The sequence below is a fragment of the Hibiscus syriacus genome, unplaced genomic scaffold (assembly GCF_006381635.1).
Source record: "Hibiscus syriacus cultivar Baekdansim isolate YM2019G1 unplaced genomic scaffold, ASM638163v2 tig00112888_pilon, whole genome shotgun sequence".
NCBI lineage: Eukaryota > Viridiplantae > Streptophyta > Magnoliopsida > Malvales > Malvaceae > Hibiscus > Hibiscus syriacus.
The window spans coordinates 749,866-756,413 of record NW_024063415.1 but is presented as its reverse complement, the minus strand read 5'-3'; the positions used below and the strand labels follow the sequence as shown (position 1 = coordinate 756,413).

The 6,548-nt window shown below is 33.9% G+C and overlaps 1 non-coding gene across 1 annotated transcript; it reads left to right on the top strand.

Moving 5' to 3' along the window:
- Positions 1 to 1,278: 1,278 nt before the first annotated feature.
- Positions 1,279 to 1,384, top strand: LOC120184427. Its single transcript, XR_005522016.1, has one exon. It is a non-coding gene; the product is annotated as a small nucleolar RNA R71 (small nucleolar RNA).
- Positions 1,385 to 6,548: the final 5,164 nt, after the last annotated feature.

Here is a 6,548-nt window from a genome sequence, read left to right as displayed (position 1 = left end):
GTTGTGCAACATGGCCATGCATCCCTCTATCACAACAACTATTTTAAAATATCCTAGACTCGTTCTCTTAAATACAATATCCTTAAGGAACTTAGCATAGTTCAGCATTTTCTCAATCTCCTCAACCAACAGCAAGTTGATGTGAATTTTCTTCAAGATGTCCAATAATTTATTGAATTGGTATTCTTGTTTTTGTCTTTTCAGCCTTTGAGGGAATGGTGGTGGAATTCGAAACTCCTCATCCTTCTCATCTACTTAGAACTCGATTGATAGACCTATCGTTGTATATAGAATTACTGAGGTATGTCGACTTGCTCGACATCCTTCAATTTATCAATATCGACTTGTGTAATGTTTTTTATGTATCTTCTTGTATAGGGATCTACTTTACCGATTGAGTTCTCTCCATGGGTTGTACAGGGGTTTCAATTAACTTTCTTTCACTCTGGTTAATTATTATCTTACACTGGTCATAGCCTAAACCCATTGCAACCTTAGTATCGCCAGGTAAATCTTCTAGTGGTCTTGTGTTCAAATTCTGAGCAAGTTGTCTGACTTGTGTCTCCAAGGATTTCAAAGTTACCTCTTGATTATGCAATCTTATCTCAGTCCTGTTAATGAAAGCATCATTATTTTTCATGAAAATACTATTATCAACCATATAAGATTCAGTTTTTAACATTAAAGATTTAAGAGTATTTTCCAAAGAACTAGATGGTGTTGATTGTTGCTGCGGCATCTGTTGCCTTGGCATGTTCTGCTGGAATCCTGATGCTTGTGAATTCTGATTGTTCTGATTGAGAGCATTGTTCGGGTTACTCCATGAGAAATTAGGGTGCTCCATCCAAGATGGAGTGTACGAGTTGGATGTCACGTTGTTGTTCCGGCTATAGTTTCCAACATAAAATCAAGATTTTGGGTTCTATGGACACTCAAAAGAATCATGGTCACCATTACATAACTCACAAAAGGAATTTATTATCTTGATCTCCTGTGGATTGTTTGGTCGCTGCATATTCTCAACCAAGTTGCTTAAGGTAGTCAACTGTGCTGAGATATTGTATGTTGAATCAATCTTGTTTATCGTGGCATTACGCCTGACTCCTCACCTTCTTCTATTTGGGATCTGATAATCATTCTTGGCAAGACGATTTAGAATCTCCATTGCTTCCTTCGGAGACTTTTCGAGGAGTATGACATTCTTCGAAGCATCTATCATCATCCTAGTTGGCATATTCACTTAGTTGTAGAACATCGTCACTTGCGTCCATACTGGGAATCTGCATATGGGACATTTTCATAATAGCTCCCTTTAACGCTCACAAGCCTCATATATGGATTCATCATCTGCCTATTAAAAAGAAGTAATATCATTACGTAATTTATCACTTATATTTGTAAAACTAAATCTAGCAAGGAAGTCATGGCATAAATCCATCTAAAATTCTAAAGATCTGGATGAGATACAATTACACCACGATTTTTCCCTATCCCTCAGTGAATAGGGGAATAATTTCAGCCTTAGGACATCCTCATAGACTCCTTGTTGCTTGAATGAGTTGCAAATTTCCAAAAATGATTTGAGATGTTATTTGGCATCTTCTATTGTTGATCCACTAAATTGACTAATTATGTTGATCATATTGAACATTACTAGTTTTAATTAGAATTAGGCGGCTTCTATTTCAGATGTGAAAACTCCTGGATTGTGACCGTTGAGATCTTCCTCTAATTATTCTCGAATAGGTCTGATCCTTACTTGAACAGGTCACTCTACTACAACTCCTCCCCTTGCTTTGGCTATCTCATTATCGATAGCATTAGGGTCACCAATTGGATCAACGAGTTGGTCTCCTATTGTTTTTCATTGCTCACGTCTTCTTTTATGAAAAGCTCACTTGATTTCGAGTTCAAATGGATATTTTGGTGATGATGGTCTCGACCTGGTCATACACATATCCAAAACCATAAATTGTAAGCTCCTTGAATCTGAAAAGAAAGAAAAACAAAAACAAAAATAATACTAATAATTTAGGTGCAAGAAATAAAACTAAAAATCACTATTGTCAATCCCTGGTAACGACGCCAAAAACTTGTTGTGTGATTTGAGTGCTTTGCAATTGGTGCAAGTGTACACGTCGCAAGTTATAGTATAGAAAAGATATCGTCTCCACAGGGATTGGTGAAACTATGTATTCTAACTTTTTGCACTAAAAAGAAATAAATTAGTGATCGTAGGAATGTGAAATAAAAATTAAAATAAATGAGCAATAAATAAAGGTATAGACTGAGATTGAATAAGAGAGAAGGTTGGGTTATCGTGATTAGTGGTGTGATAACTATCTGGAAAGTCTGAGTAGTTGATGCCGAGGTAACTTGATTACCTTGGCAACTGAAAATAATTCAATTGCCTTAGCAACTGAATCCTTCCCTTCAAAGTTCGGTAGATCATTCTTCGATGTCTTCTTGTTATCCCTAACTCAAAGAACTGGTTAATTGTACATGCCCTGGTGATGCATCCCTGTGTAAACCATGGGTGAATAACAAACGATCTTGCGCTCCTTTTAGCCATTGAAATCTGAATCTTATTCCTAATATGGATTAACCTTCACCAATGTTTTTTCAAATGAAGATCATGCTCATTAGTTTCTTGAATCTAACTCTCTCCATATTAGATAAATGGATAAAACTCTCGATATTCTCTCTCAATTCACTCGAAATCAATTAAAGAACCAAGAATGAACAAACCTTGAATTAAAAAGACAATCAAGAATTCAAACCAATCCAAAATGCTTTCACAACTATAAAATCCCAATAACCCTAGCCAAATAGATTTAGTACATGGCTAGGTTTAAGAAAAACATAATGAAGAAAATTCTAAACATAAATTGGATAGAAAAAGAAAAAGAATGCGAGACTATCTCCCCAAAAACCCTTCTCCCTTCTCTATGCATCTTGGATTCCTATTTATAGGAGATGAGTCGATCCAATTGATTCTTGTTGAATGAGAATTCTAATTGGAATAAAAGATCTATTAATTCTATTTTATCTTTATCTTCAAGCTTCCTTGCAACCAAGCCTTCTTTTCCTCATTAAACTATACGTGAGAGTCCAAACTTTTAGTCTTTATCCCTTGTTTTGTGGTGTTTATAAGGTGAATTTATCCAGTCAGTATTATCCTGCACAAATAAACATAACCAACAACATCTTTTCCACAAAGAAATAATAAAATTGCAAGATCAACTTAGTGATGAAGGAAAATTATGGAATTATGCTTGAAACACCAATAATGCAAATAGAATGAACCTGAATCTAGCAATAATTATGAATAAAAAGGGTAGAAAATATAGTACTTTTATACACTTAACAAATATCTTTTGTAATTCTTTCTTGTGAGCAAAATCTTTGTAAACATCTACCTTATGAGGTATTCTTATTTACCTAAATATCCTTTGTAAAGGGGAGAGGCTTTAGTTGATCCTTAGGAAAAACTAGAGTTGTAAAGGTTACACCTTAGCCTATAAAGGTAAAACAAATTAGTGAATGTGTTAGAAAATCCTTACTATGGAGCTAAGGTAGTGAATATAGACTTTCTTGAGGAAGTTGAACCATTATAAATCCTTGTGCAAATTATTTATCTTTCTTTGTTTCCACAACAAATTTTTTAAAGGCCAACTACCCCTCTTGGCTTATTTCAGTTGATCCAAAGAGCCTTAATAATTCCAATATATTATTTTTTTGGTGTTTTCGGTTTAGGTTCATAGTTGGTGCCTCTCAACAACCATCCACGGGTTGTTTGGGGCATTATTCGGGGTTTCAGACGCAACTAACATGGGATTAGCACCAATATTCACGGTGATAAGGTCCTGAGCATTAGATTAGGGTGTAGTCCTTTATCCCTGGTCCGAGGTAGAGGTATGGTGGCTACAAGCATCTTTCAGATGCCAAACCTTCCGCATGAGAAGAAAATTAAGGTTAGATTTTCGTACTCAATGATTTGAATTTTGTTTCCAGCCATAACCCAAGAAATTAGTGATTGTTTAAGGTCGAAGTAAACAACCACTTTCGTAAACCTTATCTTGTTACTAGTGTCCTTGCGAAAGTCTAGTTTAACAACTTTACCGACCAACCTGCCAATACTAGTAAGAATTGATTTTTTTAAACATATATACGGACAAATCTAGGAATCCAATCCATATCATAACGGTAGTAGGGTAAGCTTATGTAGCGGAAAACTCCATTGTCCAAGGTTAGACGGTCAAGTACTGGCTATATATGATCCAACGTTCATCGGTTAAAACTTTCTCGTAATCAGCATCATTCTGGAATCTCACAAGGAAATATATGTTTTCTATGTCTATCAGAGTGAAAGGTTGATTTGGTCTCCATAGCACAAAGGTTCTGTTTGTAAGAGTATTAAGGTCGATATTTCAACCCAAGAGTTTAAGAACCATAGTTTTAGACATACTGGATTCCATCAGTTTGTAAATGCAATCCGAGTATTGTATGGAAGACATACCATTACGGGTTTTGGTTATGACATCCTCGTCCGTTAAGTTGATGTCCTCATCGTCATCCTACTGAGAAACACAGGTGATGGTATCACCCCAGGATATTCATACATGATTGATGCATGAGATGGTAGAATTTCTTCTTATGGACCGTCAATTACCATTTTCGATGTTCGATTGTCCCTTGCATCTGGATCGAGAGGTTTGAGCCTCGTCTTCTTGGTTTCTTTAGTGGTTTTCTGAGGATCTTTTAAGTCAAACATAAGAGAGAGATTGTTGGGAATATAGAAGCTCGATCGATCAACCGAAAAAGAGCCAAGAGAGGGTGAGTTGTCTTTTTGAAATTTTATGTAAATAAGGAGAAAGGATAGAAAAGATTTTCACAATGATTTATAGTGGTTCAACTACCTCAATGAAGTCTACATCCACTACCTTAGCTCCTCACTAAGTATTTCTAACAAATTCACTAATTTATTCTTTCTTTTTCTAGGATCAAGAGTAACCTTTACAATTTCTCTATCTTTTTAACGGCTAAGATAGAACCAAAACACCTTTTACAAAGGATAAAAAGATTGCAAACAAGAAACCTCTCAAAGGAAGATGTTTACACAATTAAGCTTACTAAAACACTCTATTTACGAGAGAAAGGGAAAAATAAGATTGGAAAAGCTTTTCTCTTGATGTTGATTGCTTATATAGGTGTTGTAAGCTTGTTCAAGTTTCCTCAACTTGTTTCTATATGTTGGAATGTGTTTGTGGATGTTTCTAGCCGTTGGGAATGTTTTGGAGCCATTGGGGATTAATTTTCTTCAAAATAAAACTGTCCAGACGCAGGAGAATAGATACTCAAGCTGGGAGTATCAGTACTGCTCTAATAAAAACTAGTTATTATATGATCGTTTGACTGGGAGTATCGATACTGGGGTTTGAAGTATCAATACTGGTATCGATACTTGCATAGTATCATTACCAAAATAGTAATTTGGAATCTGAACACATTTAAAACCAAAGGGCAATGTCGGTACTACCATGGGAGTATTTATACTTGCACATCCATTGGGTATCGATACTACAAGAATAGTATCGGTATTGCTCATGTGGTATCGATACTATAAGCACGGTATCGATACTTCTTACTTAGAAAACTGTTTTGTGTTCAAATTCAAGTTTTATAGACGTTCAATTATTTTTGAAAACTTTAAATAAATTCAATTTAGTCCAAAAACATTTTATGCTTAAATTTGTTATATCAAAATAGGTTAAACAGATATTATATTTTATTCTAACCAACACTAAAATCACTAAAATGTTCACATTCACGTGCATTAGGAGTCTTTCGTGGGGTAACATTCATTTACACTAAATTTTCCATTTTTTTTGAATTAATCTGAGATAACTATAAGTTAGTATTTGTTTAAAGATAACTCTTAACTTATGACATTGAATGCTTATGCACCTGGCATTTGTATTGCTCAAACTCGAGACCTCAAAGAATATCAGCAATTTATTTACCATCAAAAATGTCTAGTTCGTGTAATTTTCCAATTTCTTTAATTATAAAATGGTTGTAATTATCTTTTGATGACACCTATTCAATGACTCAACACGTTATGAAATTTAGTTAATTTAGGACTTTGGTCCTTGGATTAATATATTAGCCCAAACTGTATTTATAATTCAAATTACTAAATTTACACTTGAAGCATTTTGCTCCTTAATCACAAAATTTTAAATTTTAGACTTTAACAATTCAAAGTTATTCTGAATCTAATCTTAATGATTTAAAAACTAATTCAAATATTGAAAAGTAAATCTCGATCATTGAAAATCGGTAAATTTACTAAACCTATTTTACGGATGTTGCAAAAATACATTTAAATTGTAAAATCAAATACTTATATAAATATATAAAAACCACTCTAATCTCTTAACTCAATATTTGAAACATAATTCAAGTCAAATATATATATATATATATATATATATGAAACATAATTATGAGATACTTGTTATAAAATAATTATTTAAAAAAAATCA